General features: G+C 37.2%; 1 protein-coding gene across 2 annotated transcripts in view; it reads left to right on the forward strand.

Annotated features, from left to right (window-relative positions):
• Window positions 1-27,055, forward strand: part of Cntnap5b (contactin associated protein-like 5B) — a 718,354-nt gene that overhangs the window by 20,817 nt on the left and 670,482 nt on the right. The gene's annotated exons all lie outside the window — the stretch shown is intronic.

Consider the following 27,055-nt stretch of genomic DNA (forward strand, 5'->3'; position numbering starts at 1 on the left):
GGCCAACTAGGCTATCTTCTGATACATATGCAGCTAGAGACACAAGCTCTGGGGAGTACTGGTTAGTTCATATTGTTGTTCCACCTATAGGGTTACAGATCCCCCCAGCTCCTTGGGTACTTTCTCTAGCTCCTCCACTGGGAGCCCTGTGATCCATCCAATAGCTGACTGTGAGCATCTACTTCTGTGTTTGCTAAGCCCCGGCATAGTCTCATATGAGACAGCCATATCTGGGTCCTTTCAGCAAAATCTTGCTAATGTATGCAAAGGTGTCAGTGTTTGGAAGCTGATTATGGGATGGATCTCCAGATATGGCAGTCTCTAGATGGTCCATCCTTTCGTCTCAGCTCCAAACTTTGTCTCTGTAACTCCTTCCGTGGGTATTTTGTTCCCAATTTTAAGAAGGGGCAAAGTGTCCACACTTTGGTCTTTGTTCAGTTTCATGCGTTTCACAAATTGTATCTTATATCTTGGGTATTCTAAGTTTCTCGGCTAATATCCACTTATCAGTGAGTACATATTGTGTGAGTTCTTTTGTGATTGGGTTACCTTACTCAGAATGATGCCCTCCAGGTTCATCTATTTGCCTAGGAATTTCATAAATTCATTCTTTTTAATAGCTGAGTAGTTCTCCATTGTGTAAATGTACCACATTTTCTGTATTCATTCCTCTGTTGAATGAATACCCTCTATCTGGGTTCTTTCCACCTTCTGGCTATTATAAAAGGCTGCTATGAACATAGTGGAGCATGTGTCCTTCTTGCCTTTTGGAACATCTTCTGGATATATGCCCAGGAGAGGTATTGTGGAATCCTCCGGTAGTACTATGTCCAATGTTCTGAGGAACTGCCAGACTGATTTCCAGAATGGTTGTATAAGCTTGCAATCCCACCTACAATGGAGGAGTGTTCCTCTTTCTCCACATCCTTGCCAGCATCTGCTGTCACCTGAATTTTTCAACTTAGCCATTCTGACTGGTGTGAGGTGGAATCTCAGGGTTGTTTTGATTTGCATTTCCCTGATGATTAAGGATGTTGAACATTTTTTCAGGTGCTTCTCAGCCATTCGGTATTCCTCAGGTGAGAATTCTTTGTTTAGCTCTGAGCCCCATTTTTTAATGGGGTTATTTGATTTTCTGGAGTCTACCTTCTTGAGTTCTTTATATATATTGGATATTAGTCCCCTATCTGATTTGGGATAGGTAAAGATCCTTTCCCAATCTCTTGGTGGTCTTTTTGTCTTATTGACAGTGTCTTTTGCCTTGCAGAAGCTTTGCAATTTTATGAGGTCCCATTTATTGATTCCTGATCTTACAGCACAAGCCATTGCTGTTCTATTCAGGAATTTTCCCCTGTACCCATATCTTCCAGGGTTTTCCCTATTTTCTCCTCTATAAGTTTCAGTGTCTCTGGTTTTATGTGGAGTTCCTTAATCCACTTAGATTTGACCTTAGTACAAGGAGATAGGGATGGATCACTTCACATTTTTCTACATGATAACCGCCAGTTGTGCCAGCACCATTTGTTGAAAATGCTGTATTTTTTCCACTGGATGGTTTTTGCTCCCTTGTCAAACTTCAGGTGACCATAGGTGTGTGGGTTCATTTCTGGGTCTTCAATTCTATTCCATTGGTCTACTTGTCTGCCGCTATACCAGTACCATGCAGTTTTTATCACAATTGCTCTGTAGTACAGCTTTAGGTTAGGCATGGTGATTCTACCAGAAGTTCTTTTATCCTTGAGAAGAATTTTTGATATCGTAGGTTTTTTGTTATTCCAGATGAATTTGCAGATTGCTCTTTCTAATTCGTTGAAGAATTGTGTTGGAATTTTGATGGGGATTGCATTGAATCTGTAGATTGCTTTTGGCAAGATAGCCATTTTTACTATATTGATCCTGCCAATCCAAGAGTATGGGAGATCTTTCCATCCCTGAGATCTTCTTTAATTTCTTCAGAGACTTGAAGTTCATATCATACAGACCTTTCACTTCCTTAGTTAGAGTCATGCCAAGGTACAAAAATAAAAAAAGAAAGAAAGAAAGAAAGAAAGAAAGAAAGAAAGAAAGAAAGAAAGAAAGAAAGAGAGAGAGAGAGAGAAAGAAGACAGACAGAAAGAGAAAGAAAGAAAGAAAGAAAGAAAGAAAGAAAGAAAGAAAGAGAGAGAGAGAGAGAGAGAAAGAAAGAAAGAAAGAAAGAAAGAAAGAAAGAAAGAAAGAAAGAAAGAAAGAAAGAAAGGAAGGAAGGAAGGAAGGAAAGAGAGAAAGAAAGAAAGAAAGAAAGAAAGAAAGAAAGAAAGAAAGAAAGAAAGAAAGAAAGAAGAGTCAGAGGATGGGGAGAAGGAAGAGCAGAAGGAAGTGTGGAGAAGAAAAAGAAAACAGGCAACAAAAGCAAAGCTGCAACCAAAAAAAGATCTGTGCCCCGTGCCTTAATCCTCCAATATTGCAAATGTTCTTAGAAACCCAGGTTTATACCCACCCTCTACTTCTAGATAAACTACTAGCATTCTTTTGTATACATATTTATAATGCTTTTATTAAACTATCACTCACTGTTTTAGCCATGCATACATTCATTTATTCAGTTACACTTAAAGGATAACCTGCATTGATGAGAATCAAGGTATAAGACTTGGTGAAGCCTTCAGGCTGTATCTCTGCTGTACCGTGGGCTTGGTTAGGACAATGGTGATGCCTGTACCACAGACTATTGGGAAGATGAAGGAAATAATGCATGGTCAGTGCTTGAAATCATTCTCTGGATGAACTATAGAAGTTACCACAGTCTTTCTGGTAATTCTCATCTCATTATTCCCCAGTCACTACATAAAACCTAGTGTCCCAAAAATTTTGAATAGCTTCAACTGTTTTTGTTTTAGTTGTTGCTTGTTTGCTTGTAATAGACAAATTGGGTATAACAAATAAAATATTTGCATACATATAATAATGTATTTATTGAGTATTTAATATTTATCTTGCACTATGAAAGGATTTTGTAAAATTTCCTTATTTGTTTGTTGGCTTGAAACAAGGTTTCTCCACGTGGCCCAAGCTCATCTGGAACTCTAACTACAGACCAGACTGGCCTCAAAGTCAAAGAATCACCTATTTCGGTCTTCAGAGTGCTGGGATTAAAGGCACCACCTCCACACTATAAATTTCATTACTTAATGCTTGATTCTAATGTATTTAGCAAGTTCTTTAAGGAGCAGGTTAAAAAAAATGACCCCAAATTGTACTACCCCCAAGTAGCTAAGGTGGTAGATTATGTGGAGGATGGGAAGTGAGCTTGCTATTCAGACTGGAGGTTAGTAGGTTTTGTACGTGACCCAATATAACTGAAAGCTTATGACTTACTTTCTTGCATGTCTTATGATAAAATGCCCAACAAAGGAGATTTGAGGAAAAAGAATTTGTTTTGGCTGACTATTCAAGGAGTTTCAGTTTATCAAGGTGGGGAAAGGTGATAATAAGAACACGGAGTATTAAGTAACAGCTGTATTAAGATTGAATTTATATGCTGGTAGCTCAGAGTGCACAGAAAGTCTCGGTGGGCTATAAAGCCTAAATGCCCAGCTCCTGTGACCTACTTTTAGCAAGCTTCTACTCAGCAAACAAGAACAAGAGCTGGTGACCAAGTCCTCAGTCTGCCAGGGAAATTTCACATTCAAGCACAACAAATTGTTTAGGCATGGAAAGACGTTGAGGGCACATCCCAGTCTAGCTATTTTGAGTTTGGAGGATGGGGTCATGAACAAAGTAACAAGGTGCAAGCTAGAAGAGTCAAGGCAATATTCTTCCAGATATTTGAGGCTCAGATTTTGGCACATACCCAGAAATGTCTCTATCTAATGATTCTCCATTATGTCTTCTAAGATCATATTGATTTGGATTCTGAGGCATTGGGAAAAAAATGCACCAATAAATTGCTGGATGATTGCTCACACAATATAACATATAATTTGTAACCCGAAAAATAATCTTTAAAAGGATAATCCATTCTTCCCAATAAGTTAGCAGTATTTTTTTCTTCTTTTCAAAATTATTTTGTATTTCATACATTTATAAACAGAATTTTGGTCATTCTCACACCCCAAAAACCATTCTCATTTCCTTGTCTATCACATTAAAGTCTCCTTCCAAACAAGGACCCTCCAAAGCTCCTTCAATCGGGCCTTTCTATGACCCACTGAGTTTAATGAAGGCTGTATAATTTTGAGTTGGGAGATATTTGCTAGAACAAGGACAACTTGTCAGTGGCTACTGAAAGAAATAACCTCTCCTCTGCACCCTTCTCTGCCCATAGTGTCTTACTGTGGGGTTGGCAGGTAGGAGCCATGATAAAATTACAATAGGTCTAGCCTTGTCCAAACAACTCCTGCTGCAGTGAGTTGATGAGAGTAAAATTCTTGTCCAGTTCACATCACCCCTCCCCCATCTCTGTCTTTTACATATTTTCACTTTTTTCTTTGTGATATTTTCTGAGTCTTCTGGGATATATATATATATATATATATATATATATGTTAAACTATGGTGGACTATTAATACTCATTCTCAACACTTTACATATATATATGTAGTGGTAATCTATGAACATAACCATGGGTATTTTGGAGGCAGTTTGCCACCACGTCTATTTGGAAAAAAAATGGTAGTAGATGTTTCCTCTAGGGCTGTGACCTCTCAGACTATGGACTCAATGGGCTCTAGTTACATTGTATCAGCCCTAAATTCCCCCTTCAGAAAGTAGGGTTTTTTTTTTGTTTTTTGTCTTTTTGGTTTTTTGCTTTTGTTTTGTTTTTGTTTTTGTTTTTGTTTTACTAACTTTTACTATAGGAGCCAAACACCAGTGATAAGTATGTATGATGTCTTGTACAATTAGAAGCTATAGTTTTAAAGAAATTTTGAAATGTGTCTCAAATCAGATTATATTTGCATCTCAATATGGGAAGGTAATTATTTCCTAACAAATACAGGTGTGAAGATTCTCTAGTTTATCCTGTACATCTAAAGTGTGACTAATCATTTTTAAATTTTTAGATGGATAAATCTGAAGCAATTAGCAGCAGGTACATGATCCAAACTGAAGTCTTCCTAGTGTCAAATTCTGTGCTCTTTGTCTTCCAGATGGAGCCTTGCAAGTCTGTAAGGGCATAAAACCATTCTGTACACAGGTGTGCTCACAATAATCTGCTTCAGTGTCAAGTTTCAACTCCTTGAGATTGAAGTTCCTCAGGGGGCCTTTTCAATATTATCACCTCTCAGATGTAAACTGAGGCTTTTCTGTGGAGTAAAGAAGGACCTGCCTCTTAGTATCTGAGTAATTTCATACCCTTCTCCAACCTGTTTTCACCAGGTATATTGACCACCTCCAGCTGCCTTACAAACCAATTAATGTGTTCTTGGCAGATACTTGCAGCAAACAAATTCATTTATGCGCTCCCGACTGGGGCAGCTTAGCATGATCTATCATGACAGATGTCTTCACTGTGGATGGATTTCTGCTATAGCAGATTTCTCTGAGCTAGAAACTCTGCTAAGCTCTGTGCAGTTATCAATTCAAATTCAACAAGACCAAGAAATGTAAAAGGTACCATCAAGTTCAAAATAAAATAAAATTCTCTCTAAACCATCAACTACAGCTGAAGTCTTAACATTAGTCTCAGACAAGATACAAACCACTTGTAACTTTGTCATTTTAAGAAGCATGTATTCATTAGAATTAAATTATTTTTTTTCAAGCAAAACATGCCTCCCACCATCAGACATTTTTTATATAAATAATTTTCTTACCCTTAGGGAATTTGACATTTTGTTGGGAAGACCAGTGTCACACTTATTAACCAGCTTAATGATGTTAAAGGGAGTAACAGACAGAAGACAAGCAAGATGACAGAAAGTTGCCAGAAAAACGCTGTTTTCTCAACTCCTTCTTAATGGCTCTATCATAAAATAAAACTCCCCACTATAACAGAAAGTTTATCAAACAAAATCATCCAAGAAAATGTATCAGAGTCCTTGATAGAGGCACCTGTCACAACAAACAATATAGGTCATTGCTATTGTATATCCCAGCACTAAAGCGCTCATATAATTATATTCATTTTATTATTTCTTTTATTGAAAATATATTTTCTTATGAAATATATCCTGTTTAAACTTCCTCTCCCTCCACTTCTCTCAGTTCCTCCTCAGTTCCTCTGTGCATTCATCCCCTTTCTGTCTCTCATTAGAAGAGAATGTGTTTCTACAACATAGCAAGCATTACAAAATAAATATAATAACATACAGTAAAACTATTATATCATAAGTAGGAAACCACAACCTAACAGGTGGACAATCATCCCAAGTGCAGACACAAAAGTCATCAGAGACTCACTTTTCATATGGTCAGGATTCCCTTAAAATACTACAATAATAACTATAATATATAGGCAAAGGTCTTGGTGCAGACCCATGTAGGCCTAGAATTTCAGCTTCAATCTCTGTAGATAATATGTGCCTTGCTTGGTTGATTTAGGAGGCCTTGTTTTCCTTATATCCTTCATCCCACTGTTTCTCACAATTTTCCTCCTCCTCTTCATTGAGATTCCTTGAGATCCAAGGAAAGAGATTTTATTGAGACCTTCCAATTAGATTTTTTTTCCATGGTTGTGGGTCTCTGCACCTGTCCCCATCTGCTGCAGGAAGAAACTTCTTTGGTAGTGATGAAATAAGGCACAAATCTTCACAGGAGAAGTCACAATTTCATATGAAAAAACAAAAGACCCAGGATAACTAAAAGTAGTTATAGATGGCCTAGTCGGCCATTATTGGAAAGAGAGGCCCCTTGGTCTTCCAAACTTTATATGCCCCAGTACAGGGGAACACCTGGGCCAAGAAGTGGGTGTGGGTAGGTAGGGGAGCGGGGGGGGGGGGAGGGTATCGTGGACTTTCCGGATAGCATTTGAAATGTAAATTAAGAAAATATCTAATAAAAAATTGAAAAAAATAGGATAAAAATGTTTTATTATTTTAAATTGTCAGTGAGTGTGTATGTGTGTGAGCATGTACCCGTATATGTGCATTTTTGTATGATGACAGCATATACAAGTAAGTTATAAGCTGTAGGGGTCTGTGAACAAAAGAGTAGGATCCCCTCTCAAGGCTTAGGTGAGGCAATTCTGAGGAACTTGGTATGGATGCTATGGCAAGAACTTGAATGGCCTGAAGAAGTACTGAGCACTCCTTAACCTCTGTACCATTTCTCCAGCCTCCTCTCCACTTTAATGAAGGAAATCCAGGGGATTAGGAACATTATCTAATCTAATATTTTATAGACCAGGTCCCAACGTTCTGTCATCATTCTTGTGAAGCACACAATCTTTCCAGACACTAGCTAAAGCCTAGATCTCTGAGGACACACATATCCGTTAGTTGCTCTATTTATGTCATTTCAACACACAATGAAATTGTAGATAGAATAATTGAATGATTTATTAATGCTGCTAAAAAGAGGTGTCATTACTTAAGATAGGAGTGAAGAATAAATATAATAAATTATATATTCATTAATTTTATTGAGAATACATTTTAATAGCAAACATAGAATAAAGATAATATTACAACAAAAGCCAAAAATTAAATAGCATTGTCAATTATATTACTTCTAGTAGTGAGTTCAGTTCTATAATTTAAGAGAAGCCCACACAATAAAAAAATTTTGTCACCAGGAGTGGTGGGGGACAATTTACCTTACTGGACAGCCTCGGAACAAGTACAGGGGCAGTTAAACATCTTTAGGATAGCAGACCAACAGAAAACAACTGAAAATCATTTGCTTGAAAGTAGCAGAAGTAGGATCAGTAGATAAAAACCCCAGCCACACAGCATGACTATATCAGTTCAATCTCTGGGATTCACACTAATTCTCTCACTTCCACATGACAGCTCACACCTCACCTCTTCACAGTCCAATTCCAAGATGATTCAGTGTAAAATGTTTTTAAAAGTGAATTGAGTTCAAAGTGTTGATACTATGTTTGCCCCTGACTGTAGATTTATCTGCTTAATGTCCCTCTGCTTTGTAAAGCTAAAACAGAACAATGTATTTGCAGTCTGATCTGGATTTCAAATTAAGAAATGCATTCTAAAGCCCATTAGCATTAAGTAGGTATTCTCTCAGGTAGAATTTCAAAGTGTCCTGCACATAATCAGACAAATGAACATTATTCCTGCTGCTGTTTCTCTCCATAGGGCTGTCCATGGAGTGGTATGCATGTTTCTCCTCTCTTTCTCCCTCCCTCTCCCTCTCCCTCTCCCCCCCCCTCTCTCTCTCTGTGTATGTATTATGTATGTATGTATGTATGTATGTATGTATGTATGTATGTATGTATGTGGTGTGTATATGCATATGTGTGAATGAATGTGAATATGTGGGGTTTTTTTGTATGTGTGTATACACATCTCTGCAGGTGTAGCCATGCATAGACATGTGAGGATGTATATAAGCAATTATGTATATACATGGGTGTATGCACATATTTGCTGTGTTTTGGTTTGTGCGTTTGTGTATTTGTGTGTGTGTATATATGTGCACATATGTGTTTTCATCTGTGAATTTGTTTGCATATGTTTTTGTATACCTGCTTGGGATAGGAGTCCATATAGGAGAAGAACAGCAGTTTGTTCTATCCAAACTGCACAGAGTATTACAGGGAAACTCATTAATTCTCTGGAATGCTTCTCTTTAACTCACAATTCGATTCTATCCTGCTTCAACATCAAAATCAGAATTAGTTTTTGAAAACGTCCATGTTTGCTCAGTTCCAGGTCAGTTTCTTTACACAGTATAATACGTGGAGATCAGAGTTTGTATTCTTACTCTAGTGATGAGACTTATACTATTTGGAAAACATTAATAAAGTCATGACACCCCTTTGATTGATGTATCCAAGTGTGGCTCTTGTCTTCATCATTTTCCCCAGGGAGTCATATCAGATCATCAGATATCTTGGATCACTGCTTTGTCATTTTTACTCCTAGAGTGTCCTTCTACCTGGCACAGGTCCCAGAAAGCTTTTACCACAAAACACTTTGATTGTTATCTTATTAATAAAAATGAGAACATAGGTAAACAAATCAAAATGAAGATTGAAATTAAAACCATAATTCTATAACCATAAAGAAACTAGGAACGATGATTCATATAATCCATGATCATTTTAATATCATTATTTGATGGCCATCTTTTACATATCTATATATGAATGTGTTTCTCTGTACATTTGCTTGTAAACATATTTTTAAAAGGCAAGTAAAATTATATTATATGATGCCCTACTGTTTTTTTTTTTGCAGTCCCAGGATTTAAAGGATTGTGCAGTGTTATACATGTACAGTTCACGCATTCAATTAGTGAAACAGTACGTAGAACTCAAACCCTTTGTCCTATTCAAGCTAATAGATATCTAGCCCCACATACCTCACTTTGTCATTTCTCAGTAGCTATTTTTGAGTTTTATTTAGCCAATTAAGGTAAAAGATACTTGGGGGTAATATTAAAAATATAGAAATAAAGTACTCCTGTGCCTTGGTATTTGTGTTAAGAATTATTACAAAGTCAATGGCAGGAAAAATTGGACTCTCCAAATCTAGATATGAGAAGAGGGCATTTGTTATTTTGCCAGAATTGAAATGTTAGTAAGTACACAATCACAGGAGGAGCTCCAGAAGAAAATCACTCTTTGCCACTTTCACCTTTAGGAGATGGTCAGCATTCTTTGAGCTATTGGCACATTATCACTATAATTAGTGAACACTTTATCACTTCCAAATAAACATTCCCTGTCCCTTCATCATATGAGGAAATGTGATTTCATTTAGATTCCAGTGGACATTTCATAATAATCAGATATCAACATCTGATCATGAATATTATCTGTAAAGACCCCTTGCGCCATACAAGGTGAATGTAAAACTTCCAGTAGGAAATGAATATTTGGGTGTGTGGTAGAGGTACTATCAATCCAAACACTAAAAGCACACAGATTCAACTGTAGGGCTAATTATAGAAAAATAAGTATCAAGTCAAGGGAGAGGAGGTCAAGTAGAAAATAACACACAAACACCTTTTCCTAGAAGAGTCATGTTGACACCTAGGAAGAAAGTTTTATTTTAATATTTTTGTTTCTATGAAAGAGGGGAGGACAGATTTCTTAGCATTTTCATTGAAGTCAGAGGACAATTAATGTGTGTCAGTTCTCCCCTTTCACTATGTAAGTTCCAGGGATCAAACTCAAGTCATCAGATTTGGCAGCAAGCACCGTGACCTCTGGGAAGATGGCTCAGCTGGTACGTTACTTACTGGGTGTAGGAATGTTCACTGTGTAGTAGGAAGGCTTTCAAGGGTTAAATACCTAAAGAAAAATGACTTTCCCTCTCCTGGCAGCCAGCAATTGCTAATAGGTCCTAAGTGATATAGTTTTGTTCCCACTCCCTGAGTCATGCTGGGAGTTTTTCCAGCTTGAACTTGTGCAGGAATTGAGTGATAATGTTATCTCAAATGTGCACCATCCCTGTTGTGACCCACACATACTGTTATGCTACATTCTTCCCATGCCTATGGATCTTACTATCTTTCTGACCCACATTCTGAGATGATGCCAGAATCTTGGGAGCAGAGAAGAGGGTGGTGATATAGTTACCCCATTTAGGGATGAACATACATACAAGGTCTTTTGTTCTCTGCATGTTGCCAGGTGTGGATCTCTTTGTTAATCATCATCTACTGAAAGATGAAGTTTCTTTGGTGAGGTTTGAGAGATATACTAATGTATACATATAACATCTAGTCCTAATGTTTAATACCATGTTTATGTTATTTTAACAAAATAAAATATTAGATTTTTCCTTGGGGCCTGTTTCATAGCCAGCTATAGATCTTGACACTAATAATTGTGCAGGATATGAATTCTGTCTTGTGGAATGGACTTCAAATCAAATAAAAATGTGTTTGATATTATCACAACATTACCACCACTATTGTACCAGTGGGCATGCCTTGCCAAGTCATGGACTATTATAGCTTTCAAGGTTCAGAGGTGGGTAAAATAAATTATTAATTTTCTATTATTGTAGAATGCACATCAGCTTTCAACACTATGAAAATTATCCAGTTGGGGTGAATGTATCACCTTTAGTTGGATTTCACAATATCCTATGATTCAAATATGTGTTGCCTTCATCAACAGTATCTCAACACTAATTCTGGATGGTAACCAAGAACAACACTAACTGCCTGTAAAACATTGGGGATCTTGGAAACACTTTGTTGCTCAAAAACAATAAACAGATCCACCACAAATCCAGCTATGCAACTCTTGGATGTATATATCCAAATAACTCTATAACCTAAATCTCTTATGTTTTTTATCCATTTTCAATGCTGCTTTATTCACAGTAGCCAGAAAATGGAAACAGTCTAGATGTCAGTCAACTGGTGAATGAATAAAACAAATGTGGTATTTTTACATGATGGGATTTTCTTCAATTGTTAAGAAAAATGAAATTATAAAATTTTAAAGTAAATGGATAAAGCTGGAAATAATTATTTAGAGTGATGTATTCCAGACTCAAAAAGACAAATACCACATTTTCATTCATTTTTGGAAATTAGCTTTGAATCTTCTGATGTGCATGCTTATATTGGATTATCTTAAAAGTGAGAAAGCTTAGCGGTCAGCAAGATATCATGAGAATTTTTAATGAAAGTGAAGTAGAAGGAAAGTGTATGCAGGGAGAATTTGGAATAGTGGAGCAACAAGTGTAGGGAGAGTGCAAGTGTGAGGAAAGAGTCAAAGAGTGTATACAGGAAGGATAAATAACACTGAGAACCATAGAAAAAGCCATATACAAACCTATTGTAGAAATTTCCTAGCATATACACAAATGCACATCAAAAATGCTTAAATGGAATTATTGTATAATGAGGGACAATGCCTTTCTTAGACACAAAAGGCTCTCAGGTACAAAATTCATGCCAAGTATGAGTGAATTCTCCTATACATTCTTACAGATGCTGATGAATATATGAGGAAATGGAACAATTATAAATATTAATATTGATTTTGTGATTTTCTTATTTATTTTTGTTAGGTATTTTCTTCATTTACATTTCAAATGCTATCCCAAAAGTCCCCCATACCCTCCCCTGCCACTCCCCTACCAACCCACTCCCACTTCTTGGCCCTGGTGTTCCCCTGTACTGGGGTATATAAAGTTTGCAAGACCAAGGGGCCTCTCTTCCCAAAGGTGGCCAACTAGGCCATCTTCTGCTACATATGCAGCTAGAGACAAGTGCTCTGGGGGTGCTGGTTAGTTCATATTGTTGTTCCACCTATAGGGTTGCAGACCCCTTTAGCTCCTTGGGTACTTTCTCTAGCTCCTTCATTGGAGGCCCTGAATTCAATCATATTAGAAACATTGAGAACTAACATATTTTGTTTCTTTATAAAGACATTATCATTAGTTCACTGAATAGTGCTTGCCTTTTTCCCACGATGTGACTTACAAACAACATCTCTTTTAAGTTTTAGTGAATCGTAATATTCTTTTAATCAGCTCAAGACTCTAGCTGCCATCATTTGTATTTCCAGCAAACATCTGTGGACTCTCAAGTTTATGGGTATCAGCAGTACCTCTGGATATGCTAAGTTTGCATCAAAACCACTTGAAGAAGTTATTGTTGACAACTTCGTAAATGTATATAATACATTGTAACTCTCCCTCCCACTATCATGTTATTTTGTTTTGTGATTCTCTGGGTTTAACCATAGATGTCTTCATGAGCAGAAGGATGAAGCTCTCCATTAGAGCATAAACAAATTCCCAGTAGCTACACCACTCTACTCTCTCTCTAGTTCAGTAAGGACACTCCCTTATTAATGGCAGTATTCCTAACATTACAGTTTTTTAAAAGGGTTTTTTTTAGACCCCATTTCATGTGAATATTCTCAAAAACAATAGGTCAAAGCCATAGTTGTGTTTATGTGGTGTAATGTAGAATTAGCTATTCTCCTAATTACTGTGACAAATTGATGCACCCAAACAATTGAAGGGAGAAAAGCACTTTGGCTCTTTTTCAACCCATTAGTCCATAGTCATGGGGAAGGTCTAGTGACTGGAAGGTATTGAAAATATCCTCAAGGAGCCAGTGAACATATTCTCAAAGGGATCAGCTGTTAAGAAAACTTATTGCTCTTAAAGAGCACCCAAGTTCAGTAATCATCATTTCTCAGCACTCACACAGCAGCCCTCAACTGCTTTTTATTCACGTTCTAAGGGACTTGGAACTCTCTTCTGGTCTCCATAGCACCTGTATACAGGTAGAACACATAGAATTATCCAGTCATGTGAATCCACATGCATTCATATGCACACATGCACACACACACATACACACACTTAAAAGAAAATAATAATAAATATTTTTTAAAGAAAGCTCTTCACACTTAGATGGACCAAGAATTAGAGAGAATGTTGGAGTTAAGGGTGGAAGTAATTTCAAAGATCTTTGTTGGTAGAGTATTTCTACCAGTCAGGTTTTTCCTCTTGGAACCTCCAAAGAGGCTTATAAATGGCAACAGCACTGGAGACACATTTTTAAATCATGAGCCTGTTGGGATGTAATAGATCTGATCCCTTTTACAAACTGCATTTTCTTGACCTCTTGTGGACACTTCTATGACATTGTTAATTTTGCCTTTAATTTTCTTCTTAGTGAGTCTTTTTGTGCATGATTGTTGATTCTTTCTCTTCTGCTTTGAGGTTGAGGCTTTTTTGTTACTATTATTTGATTTTGTTTGTTTGATTTTTTTTTCTATTCCCTTTACCCCCAGAAATGCCTGAATAGTGCCTTTGAAGTTTTACCTTTCTAAAATCTCCCAGAAGAGAAGATCTATTTGCATAACCCCGTATTTCTCAGGCAACTACCTGTGTGTATGAATATTTGTGTGTGTACATGTGTGCGTCTGTACAGTTGTATATATCCATGTGGAGACAGAAAAGTGACCAGAATGACTTTTTACTGTGTTGTGGCACTGTCTGCCTTGTTGTATTGAGACAGAGTTTCTGACTAATCTAGAGCTTGCCAAGAAAGCATAGAGATCCATCAATCTTGCCTCCTAAACTCTGGGAATACAAGTCTACATACTACAGCCACCAAGATTTTTTACATGGGTTCTGAAGTACAGAACTCAGCTTTATACATTATCAAGGCACACTGAGATAGCATGGTAACTCTTCTAGGCAGTTCTTTTGTAATTTCAGGATAATGTGGCATTTCTTATTCTCTTCCAGTTTGACATAAACTGATGGGACTGAGAATGCATAAGATAGATGGAAAAACACATTTTTCTTCCAAGAAATAAACACCTACTCTTCTCAAAACCAAACTGACCACTGATTTGTCTCTCATGATCATTTTGGAAGAAATTAGACACATTTGACACTAGAATCATCAAACCTAAAAAGGAATTATTGTCTGTTCATGCATGGCAACGCTGCCTTAGTTCTTCAGGTCTAACACCCTTGGCCCTGTATCTAAAGGCCAACTGCAGTGTCTGGTGATTATGACTTGAGCCAAGAATGAACACTCAATCCACTCTGTCCTTTGTAAAATTAAACTCAGTTTCGATCTGTGTAGCCACTGAAGTTGTAAAGACAATTGTTGTAAAGTTGTTGCCACATATAAGGTCATGCAAAAGTAATTTCTATTACCAGGACTCTGTGACTTATGCATGTATAAACACATTCTTTTGTCTATTCATGCATTTACTTAAATTATCCAGAAGTCCTTTGTTTTACCTCCCATTATCTGTGCACTGAACATTACCAATATGCCACAGAATAATTTATTAACTGTATGGCATGTTTCCAAATGCTTCTCTATAGTGCCCCTTCTATTTGACAGGTACAGTCAAAAGTAAAACCACAATTGTTAACATTGCTTAGGAGATCATCAGCAATAGTCAATTCTCCTGAGTTAACCCTTACAACAAATCTAAGGTAGTACCTTGAGTTTGATAGTCAGCTCTATTTCCCTAGAATTTACGTTGTCACAGGTTATTGAGAGGTCATTTGTGATTGTCATTAAGAACATCTCACCTATTTGTGACTAAGCACACAGGTAAGGAAACAAACTAGGTCTTTCCTTAAGCCCTGACCACTACTGGAATCTCAACTTGCTCTAACACAAACTGAGCATCGTACCCCCCCACCTCTTTCACTTGAGCTCCACACCTCTGTTTATCTTTTCTCAATGTCACCCTACCATGGAATAAAATTGGTTCTCCTAATGCTTTGCCTCTAAGTAATCAGATAAATGAGTGTGTTTGATGTCTCTGATATCAGAAATTATGGTTTGACCATTTGGGAAGTTGTGAGAGAACCTGGAAATTGGAAGTTGTGTTAGTGAGATGCTTTGTTTTCAATGGAAGAAAACTTCAGCAATAACACAACAGACACTGAAAGCAGAATGGCATGATTGTGCAGGGGAAAAGCAGTGAATAATCTCTGGATTTGTCTGTTCAAGAGCAGATAGCTGTGAGATTTTGCTACCTGGGTAAAGGTGGACCCCTGGATCAACAGATCTTCTGAATGTGTGTGGTTGTCTATTATAGTTTCATGCACTTCAAATGTCGTTCATACTATTCATAGACGTTAATTATACTTGTGTTAGCAAGACTTTCTGAAAAAGTATAAGAAATCATAAAGTAGAGTAGGTATAAGATTCAGGACAACAAAAATAGCTGCTGCATAATACCAATATAATATGCAGGATATTTATCTTAGAGATATTAATTCATTTGCCTGAAAACACTCAGCTTGTGTGTCAGGCCCATGCTTGAGGCTTTGTTCTTCTGGTAACGGCCATGTTTCCTTACATTCCATAGCACTGATTCCAGGATGGTCAACTCCTTCACTTTGCTTGCACAGGAGCTCTGGTCATCTGGTGTCCCATTCAGGTGCATGAGCACAGAAGGAGGGCATTTCTAGCTTCCTATACCAACTCAGCAAAATCTCTGACAAACTTAGGACTTCTTTATAGTTCTTTATGAAGTAATTGCCTGTTTTGGTTATCTTTGACATTTGGGTAGGGGGTTAGTCAATTTCTAACTTTTAATAATTTCATAAAAAATATTCATTTGTAGTCTGTTGATTACAATATATTGAATTATAAGAACACTTTAAGGACATTTTGATTAGCATTTTTAGAATGAAACAACTGAGAAAATGAAAATATCAGAGGACATGATTTATGTCACGTTATCAAAGGACGGAAACAACAGCCTTTTCTTTTGGAGTACATGTGTGTGTATGTGTGTTGTGTGTGTTTAATAAATATATATATTTATTTGTGCATCCTTTGACCCTATGCAGGAAATATAATATAACATGAAAACAAAATTAAAAAAAAAAGAAAATAACCAAAGACATTTGATAGCTCATAGTTTCAAACTATGGGATCAGTAATGTGTAAATGCTTAGGTGACAGCTCCTAGTACCATCTCACACTACTTGGATTTTTTATTCTGTCCACAAAATACCATCAACCTTGAGGAGCTGCTGTGAGCAAGAAAGTAATGATTATAAGCAAAAATCCAAAAATGTTACCTACATATGAGAATCACCAAATGAATATTTTAAGAATTATACAAGTATAATCAATGCATGAAAAATAATTTGAGATGCATTCTTTTTTCAGTATGGAACAAATGATAAGAAACTCATCCAAGTTTTAAGCTTCCTAGAAAGATATATTTTCAGAATTAATATAAATCTAAAATTTCCTGCAATTGTCTTTATATTCTCTTCCAAAGAGCTCATAACTAGCTAATGTTTTGGTTATACAAGCACAGTATTTCTCAATTTAAGCCATGAAGATCTTAAGAAAATCAAAGTAAAGTGCCTATATTTATGAACCACACTGTATTCTGAAGTAAACACTGTATCATTTCTTTGGGATAGAAGATGTGAGTAAAATTATCTAATGCCTCAAATAGTCTTGTCAGCTTAGCAAAATATTGTCAAGTTTCCATAACCTAGCACATAATTTTCATACAAATGCTCACGCTAGATGAGATACCAAGAATAGTTCTCAGAAATTCCACCCAAAATAAAGCTGATTGAATTTCATCCAAAATAAAGCCAGTGAGTATACTAACAGGAGGCTGGATGGATTGCTGAAAAGCCTACCCATCATTTGTGATGACCTACAAAAGCTGCATCCGTGGTCTTTTCTGTGTCACTGAAAGGCAGTTCACCTAGTCAGGTCAAAGTCTTCTCCGAGTTGCTACTGTTTGTACAACCTAGGAAAGGTCTCTGTGCATCATCCAAGTTTCACCAAATTTCTGATGCCTTTTGTTTTATATTCTTCCTTGGACAGTTAAATTTTATTTACTCATTGATTATTTTTCATTAGATATTTTCTTCATTTACATTTCAAATGGTATCCCCAAAGTACCCTACACCATCCCCCCCCCTGCTCCCCAACCCACCCACTTCTGCTTCCTGGCCCTGGCATTCCCCTGTACTGGGGCAAATGACTCTTTCTAGGATGGGATGTTTCACTTTAGAGGAAATTCTAACAGCACAACACACACTTTCAAATGCAGAAGGATACTATAGTCTGGTCTTCAAGTTGGAAGCATTGACTTTGAGCTATTACTGAGTATGGCAGTTTTCTTTATGTAATCTGGAAGAGTCATTCCTGAATTGAGTGCACACCAAATACTACAGGGCAATTTTGAGTGGTATTTTCTATCCCATTAAGTTTGTTAGATTGTAAACACTGACATTTTCCAAATGAATTCAAGATAGAATATAAGTAGAAAATGACAATGGATCCAGAGATCAGCAATTTTGAGAAGTCCTGGATTGCACAGTTTGCTGACTACTTTCCTTGGCTGGAACCAATGCTGTAAGTGATGGTTTCTGTACATCTGCAGCAATGATTTCATAAATTTATACTCCCTGCCCCATTATGGTGATGATCAGCACTTATAGACTAAGTGTATATAGCCATGCTCATAAATATCCTTTACAGGATTGGCAAGGCATCACTTACAAATATTCTTGTGTTCTTTTTCCTATAGATAAAATATTGTGTTATGTTTGCATGTTCATGTGCCTGAGTACAGATATATGTGAGCCAGCATACAATTGTTGAAAGTTCAAAAACAACCTAAAGTGTCAGTCTTTGACTCCTACCATGTTTGAGAATGGGTCCACTGAATGGCACACCAGGTTGCCTATCCCTCAATCTCCCAAGGATTCCTCAGAGCCAGCCTGTCATTTCACTATAATTATGCTGGGATTTCAACATGAATTAACTTGTCTGGCTTTTCAGGGGTTCTGGGCTTCCAAATCAAGTCTTTTGCCTCACAGCGATATTATATCTGACCCTCACTTGTATTTTTATTTTCAAAACCTCCTTTATATTCAAATATACTATAGAAAATATTTCATCCCCAAGAATACTAAAGCTGTGTCATTTGCAGATAAATTGATACAACTAGAAATAATCACATTAGGTGAATTAAATCACTCTAAACAACAAATGCTTAGGTTTGCTAGGTATGTAGAAGTATGCTTATACTGATAACACAGAGGTAGAAATGAAAAAGTAAGACAAAGGAGATCACAGAGCAAAAGAAAGGGTAAGTTGGAAAGCATGAATATGGGTAGGAAAATCCAAGTACATTGTACATATACATAAAATTCACCTAAGCAAAAAAAACCAACTGCATTAAAAACATGCACTATACTATAACTGACAAATGCATAAATCCTTCCATAGGCAACAATTTTCTATTACAACATGTTAGTGTCTATATTAGAATTTATTTCCTAATACATATTTAAGTTACAACAACACAATGTGCACAAATATATCACATCTTACAGCACCTGAAATCATCTATTAGAACCTTCCCTTGTGCAATTCTCAGTTCATAACAGGAAATAAGCCTCTTATGTGTCTCAGCTAACAGCTCTTTGGGTACATGCATCTGCTAGTTAACATTTCTCCACACTGGCTAAATCTCTAAATCTACCTTAACCACTTCCTGCATTAAGTGATTTAGTAAGTGATCTGTGTCCTAACATTCTTCCCCTAAATGCTCTCTGATGTGTAAGAGTCACATTTAGAAAGTGGAAGGAAGGGGCGGGAGTAATGGCTTAGCGGTTAAGAGCACTGTCTGCTCTTCCAGAGGTCCTGAGCTCAATTCTCAGCAATCATGTAGTAGCTTACAACCATCTGTAATTGGGTCTGATGACCTCTTCAGGTGTGTCTGAAGAGAGAAGTGGTGGTATACCCATATGCATAAAATAAAGAAAATAAAATAAATCTTTAAAAAGAAGAGAGTAGAAGGAAGCTTTTCAAAGGTGTTAACTTCTTACTTGTTTCCATGACACTTAAGCATCTACCTCCTCTGCTTCCTTTTACTGAGCTATTATAGGCCCAAGGGACTGACTTCTGTAAAGGGTAAAATGGATCATGCATTAGAGAGAGCATTACTTAGCATACTGCATGAATACTCTGTGCTTCATTCACATTGTACTGGTTATTGAAGACTGATCTTTGTCTGAAAACAAGGTCCTTCACATGGGCACTACCATCTAGTCATACTCATGTCCACTCGCAAAATCTTGCACCACATAAAAATTAAAGGTGGCACACTGACACAAACAATACACAGAGATCCTGTGCATCTGTTCCCAGGCTTACCTGATACCAACAGCTCACAAAATTGTACAACATGATAATCATGATATGGCCCTAAAATATTTAAAATACAGAAAAATCTGTCATTTCAGTATCCTGTATTTGCCTGGTACAGTCAATACCTATGTGACCTCAAACTCAATGTTAATTCTAGTAAGTTATCAAAAGTTGTTCATCCAATAATCTAACAATCATGAATATTGCTAATGTAACTACATTGTAAAGGTGGGTTGGTATTTATTATTTAACATAGTGTGCTGCAGATTCAGAGTGGCATGTATGCAAACATTCATCATTGATCATTTTCCAACTCTTGCCTTGTAGTTTTCCATAATGGCCACTTCATTTATGTATTCATTGTTAAAGAATAATTGGATTGGCTAGAGTATATTTCAATTGGATATAAAGTTAATCTAAAATTCACACAAAGGTTTTTGTATGAACACTTTGCATTTTATTCTCTTAAGTAAATACCTGTATATAATAGCCAAACCATATGGTAATGGCCTAAACACCTTGAAGGAACCAGCAAGAGTGTGTTCTAGATACCTCTGTCTTGCAAGTGATCTGATTTCCCCACATCCCAGAAGCACTTGGTGGCATCACTGTTTTTCAGGTTGTGCATTTCTGTAGCTGTGTACTGATCTCTCCCTGCATTTTAATTTGCATTTCTCTGCTGGCTAATGAGGCTGAACATCTTTCAGCTGGTGATTTGCCATCTGAAGGTCCTTTGGGTGGAAATTCACTTTCTGTTTCTTTCCTGATGATAACTGTTTAATTACTGTTGAGGTTTCTGAGATAATTCCAACACTGGATATGGCACGTCTGTTGTGGAGGAAGTTTGTGTAAGGTTTCAGAATTTTTCTTCAGTATCACAATCTCTTTCCAGTGAACAGTTTTGGATTTGAATGAAATTTGCTTTATGTTTATGGGTACGGTACACTTCGCCAAGTCTTACGTGCCAAATATTTTTGCCCAGGGTTTGTTTATTAAACTTTAATGGTTTCAAAAGATTATTTTTTCTCCACTGAATTGCTTTTAAGCATTTTCTAAAATCGATTACTGTGAGTTGCCTTTCTGTTGCACTGAACACCTGCTGTTGCATCTGCCTCCAAACAGCACTCATGTTTCCTAAGAGGGCTGGATGGAGTGTTAGAGAAGGCGAATTGATCTGCCCTCATGCCTTCTCTTCTTCTTTGTTTTCATTTTATTTTAAAAACTTAGATCACTCTGATTCTTTTGTTTTTAAATATGCACATATGTATGATCTTTTTGAAACAAAATGCCTTGCTGGGACTGAGAAACAATGCTCACATGTGCTTCTCTAGGAATGAATGAGCCTTTCCACAGTAGAGTTTTGAGCTATAGACTTCCTTCATTCTTCAATTTTGTAGACAGTTTAGTTTTCATCATCAGTCGCTAGTTTCCAGCATATACACTCTTGTCTACATTTGGATTATATTTAGACATACCTGCTACTTAACTAGAAGAGTTAGAAATATATGTAACTTGTATTTCCATATATTCTCATTCTGAGTATATAAAATATATAATGATTTTTTGGTTTCCTTTTATTCTCTAACTCACTTATCAGTTCCTGGTGTCTTTTGTAAATTCTTACCATTATACAATCAATACTTTTGAATAGTCTTTACTTCCCTACGATATTTTGTGCAAAATAATCAGAGTCTTATCAATAAATGATCAATAAATGTAGTGTCAGCCACAATACTTTAAAATATTGCTATTTTTAATATTTCTAATTTGCTATTATTGTGTATGCATGATGTGTGTGGTAGGAAATGTGTGTCATGGTGCCCATGTGGAGGTCAAAGGAAAACCAGTTTTCTCATTCCACCTTCATATTGGCTCTAGGGATGACCTCTAGGCCTTCAAGGGCAGGAGGAAAGATCTTTGCTCCAGTAAACTATTCATCTATCCCTAGTCATAGTATTTTGTGGATAGTCTTAATTTAGATGAGAAACACCTTCTGTTTTTAGTATTCTGAGAGAGTTTTCTGGGGGTGTGGGATATGGCCAGTTTGTGAAGACAAATCCAGGTCAGAACTATAACACTGACCTACATCCTTAGTCCCCAAGAACTTTCTTCAGAAATGGGTGTTGAATTTTTATCAAAGCCTTTTATTACATTGGTAGCAAATTTTCCCACTTTATTCTATTAATGTATTGGATTATCAATGACTTTAAAATAGTCAATATTTAATCAATAAACATATCTGAGAAGGAGAAGCTCATTCCCTTTCAGAACAATGTTGAGCTATTTTTGTATGATGGTAAAATTTGTGTAAAAATTCTGTAACTCTTTTTTCTCTGTTTTTTGTTGTTGTTGTTGTTGCTGATGCTGCTGCTGCTGTTGTTATTGAAGAATAGTCTTAGTCTATTGTGGTCAGGTAGAATACATTGAATAAATTCAATGTTTTTGTTTCAGTTCAGGTTTGTTTTATGTCCAATTATATCACCAGTTTTTTGAGAAGTTACCATGAAGTGCTGAGAAGAAGGTATATTCATTTGCTTTATGATGAGACGTTCTGTAGAGACCTGTTCAATCCATTTGGCTCATAACTTTTGTTAGTTTCAATGTATCTTTGTTTAATTTCCATTTCCATGATCTGTCCATTGGTGAGAGTGGGGTGTTGAAATCGCCTACTATTATTGTGTGAGTTTCAATGTATGCTTTAAGCTTCAGTAATGTTTCTTTTACAAATGGGGATGCCCTTGCATTTGGGGCATAGGTGTTCATAATTGAGAGTACATCTTGTTGGAATTTTCCATTGGTGAGTGTATAGTGCCCTTCCTCATCATTTTTGATGTCTGTTGGTTGAAAGTCTATTTTATTGATTATTAGATTGACGACACCAGCTTGTTTCTTGGGTCAATTTGCTTGGAGAAAGGTTTTTTTTTTTTTTTTCTTTTTTTCTGCCTTTTACTTTGAGGTAGTGTCTGTCTTTGTCACTGAGGTGTTTTTTCCTGTATGTAGCAAAATGCAGGATGCTGTTTATATATCCAATATGTTACTCTATGTCTTTTTATTATGGAGTTAGGTATATTGATGTTGAGAGATATTAGGGATCAATGGTTGTTGGTTCCTGTTAATTTTTGTTACTAGAGGTTGAATAATGTTTGTGTGTTTCTCTTCTTTTGGGTTTGTTGTAAAAAGATTAATTTCTTGCTTTTTTCTTTGCTGTAGTTTACCTCTTTGTCATGGATTTTTCCTTCTATCATCCTCTGTAGGGCTGGATTTGTGAAAAGACATTGTTTAAATATGGTTTTGTCTTGGAATACCTTGGTTTCTTCATCTATGGTAATTGAGAGTTTTTGTGTGTTTGTTTGTTTGTTTGTTTGTTTTGTTTTGTTTTTATATAGTAGACTGGGCTGACAATTTTGTTCTGTTGGGCTTTGTATGACATCTTTCCAAGATCTTCTGGCTCTCAGGGTCTCTGTTAAGAAGTCTGGTGTAATCCTGATCTGTCTGCCTTTATATTTTATTTGACCTTTTCCCCTTACTGCTTTCAATATTATTTCTTTGTTCTGTGCATATGGTGTTTTAAGCATTATGTGACAGGAGGAGTTTCTCTTCTGGTCCCATCTGTTTGGTGTTCTGTAGGCTTCTTGTATGGTTATGGCCATCTCTTCCTTTAGGATAGGGAAGTTTCCTTCAATAATTTTGTTGAAGATGTTTGCTGGCCCTTTGAGTTGGGAATATTCACTCTCTTCTATACCAATTATTCTCAAATTTGGTCTTTTAATTGTGTGCTGGATTTCTTGAATGATTTGAGATAGAACCTTTTGCTTCTTGTATTTTCCTTGACTGTTATGTTGAAGTCTTCTGTGGTATCTTCTACACCTGAGATTCTGTGTTCAGTCTCTTGTATTCTGTTGGTGATGTTTGCATCTGTGACTCCTGCTCACTTTCCAAGGTTTTCCATCTCTGGGGTTGTCACCTTTTGTATTTTCTTTAATGTTTCTATTACATTTTTAGATCCTGGATGGTTTTGTTCAATTCCTTCTCCTGTTTATGTTTTCCTGTATTGATTTAAGGAACTTAAGTGTTTCCACTTTAATGGCTTCTATTTGATTACCCGTGTTCTTTATTTCTTTAAGGGAGTTATTTATGTCTGTATTAAAGTCTTCTATAATCTTCATGAGATGAGAATTTAGATCTGAATCTTGCTTTACAGTTGTGTTGGGGTATCCAGCACTTTTTTGGTGAGAAAACTGTATTCTGATGTTGCCAAGTAGTATTGGTTTCTATTGCTTATGTTTTTGTGCTTTCTTCTTGTGATATTTTTATCTCTGATGTTAACTAACCTTGATGTCTCTGACTGGAGACTCTCCCTTCTGTGACCCTGTGATCCTGTGACCCTGGGTGTTTTAGAACCCCTGAGGGTTTGAACTGCTACTTGTTGTGAGCTGAGTGGGTTGGGATCCAGAATAGAGGCTCTGCTCCTGCTAAAAATGTAAACAGGAAGGAGTGCTTGTCTCTGGCTGGGTGGAGTATCTGTGTTCCAGGGTCCAGGGTTGTCCCAGTTCTACCAGGTATTGGGGCAGTGTTGGGGTCTCACATATGTTTCTGCATATGTCATAATACCTGGGACGTCCAGCTGCAAATGGGTTGTGGGCTTAGTTTGTTGGGATCCAGAGCAGAGGCTCTGTTTCCAGCACAGGTCCAAACTGGAAGAAGCCTCCACCAATTCTCAATAACCATCTCTCATGTCTTTAATTGGTGTTGCCCATAATCATCATTGTAAGGCCACCCACTAGAGCATTCTAGCCTACCAGGGGCCATGCTCATAAGGAAAACTGACTCTTGGGAGTCATCAGCTATTAATAGCTCCTCAGTTAAGGTTATGGGATAGTGAGCCTATCCTTCCTCCATGCTAGAAAAATGGCTGGCGTGATCTTGTGTAGATCTGAACACTGAGACCTGTTCAGACTTGTTCTACCTTTTTTATTTAAAGTCCTAATTTTAATTTGTAGTATGACCAATAAATAAATAATATAAGCACACATGAAATGATTCAAACAATGACAATATCTTAAGTGGAGCCCTGATCTCTCTCTGTGGTGTATTTTTTTTTTTTTGACTTCACAAGTCACATTTATTTTTTTTCCATTTTTTATTAGGTATTTAGCTCATTTACATTTCCAATGCTATACCAAAAGTCCCCCATATCCACCCACCCCCACTCCCCTGCCCACTCACTCCCCCTTTTTGGCCCTGGTGTTCCCCTGTACTGGGGCATATAAAGTTTGCAAGTCCAATGGGCCTCTCTTTCCAGTGATGGCCGACTAGGCCATCTTTTGATATATATGCAGCTAGAGTCAAGAGCTCCGGGGTACTGGTTAGTTCATAATGTTGTTCCACCTATAGGGTTGCAGATCCCTTTAGCTCCTTGGCTACTTTCTCTAGCTCCTCCATTGGGAGCCCTATGATCCATCCATTAGCTGACTGTGAACATCCACTTCTGTGTTTGCTAGGTCCTGGCATAGTCTCACATGAGAGAGCTACATCTGGGTCCTTTCAATAAAATCTTGCTAGTGTATGCAATGGTGTCAGCGTTTGGATGCTGATTATGGGGTGGATCCCTGGATATGGCAGTCTCTACATGGTCCATCCTTTCATCTCAGCTCCAAACTTTGTCTCTATAACTCCTTCCATGGGTGTTTTGTTCCCAAATCTAAGGAGGGGCATAGTGTCCACACTTCAGTCTTCATTCTTCTTGAGTTTCATGTGTTTAGCAAATTATATCTTATATCTTGGGTATCCTAGGTTTGGGGCTAATATCCACTTATCAGTGAGTACATATTGTGTGAGTTTCTTTGTGAATGTGTTACCTCACTCAGGATGATGCCCTCCAGGTCCATCCATTTGGCTAGGAATTTCATAAATTCATTCTTTTTAATAGCTGAGTAGTACTCCATTGTGTAGATGTACCACATTTTCTGTATCCATTCCTCTGTTGAGGGGCATCTAGGTTCTTTCCAGCTTCTGGCTATTATAAATAAGGCTGCTATGAACATAGTGGAGCATGTGTCCTTCTTACCAGTTGGGGCATCTTCTGGATATATGCCCAGGAGAGGTATTCCTGGATCCTCCGGTAGTACTATGTCCAATTTTCTGAGGAACCGCCAGACTGATTTCCAGAGTGGTTGTACAAGCCTGCACTCCCACCAACAATGGAGAAGTGTTCCTCTTTCTCCACATCCACGCCAGCATCTGCTGTCACCTGAATTTTTGATCTTAGCCATTCTGACTGGTGTGAGGTGGAATCTCAGGGTTGTTTTGATTTGCATTTCCCTGATGATTAAGGATGTTGAACATTTTTTCAGGTGCTTCTCTGCCATTCGGTATTCCTCAGGTGAGAATTCTTTGTTCAGTTCTGAGCCCCATTTTTTAATGGGGTTATTTGATTTTCTGAAGTCCACCTTCTTGAGTTCTTTATATATGTTGGATATTAGTCCCCTATCTGATTTAGGATAGGTAAAGATCCTTTCCCAATCTGTTGGTGGTCTTTTTGTCTTATTGTCGGTGTCTTTTGCCTTGCAGAAACTTTGGAGTTTCATTAGGTCCCATTTGTCAATTCTCGATCTTACAGCACAAGCCATTGCTGTTCTGTTCAGGAATTTTTCCCCTGTGCCCATATCTTCAAGGCTTTTCCCCACTTTCTCCTCTATAAGTTTCAGTGTCTCTGGTTTTATGTGAAGTTCCTTGATCCACTTAGATTTGACCTTAGTACAAGGAGATAAGTATGGATCGATTCGCATTCTTCTACACGATAACAACCAGTTGTGCCAGCACCAATTGTTGAAAATGCTGTCTTTCTTCCACTGGATGGTTTTAGCTCCCTTGTCGAAGATCAAGTGACCATAGGTGTGTGGGTTCATTTCTGGATCTTCAATTCTATTCCATTGGTCTACTTGTCTGTCTCTATACCAGTACCATGCAGTTTTTATCACAATTGCTCTGTAGTAAAGCTTTAGGTCTGGCATGGTGATTCCGCCAGAAGTTCTTTTATCCTTGAGAAGACTTTTTGCTAACCTAGGTTTTTTGTTATTCCAGACAAATTTGCAAATTGCTCCTTCCAATTCGTTGAAGAATTGAGTTGGAATTTTGATGGGGATTGCATTGAATCTGTAGATTGCTTTTGGCAAGATAGCCATTTTTACAATGTTGATCCTGCCAATCCATGAGCATGGGAGATCTTTCCATCTTCTGAGATCTTCCTTAATTTCTTTCTTCAGAGATTTGAAGTTTTTATCATACAGATCT

The sequence above is a fragment of the Mus musculus genome, chromosome 1, assembly GCF_000001635.26.
Source record: "Mus musculus strain C57BL/6J chromosome 1, GRCm38.p6 C57BL/6J".
NCBI lineage: Eukaryota > Metazoa > Chordata > Mammalia > Rodentia > Muridae > Mus > Mus musculus.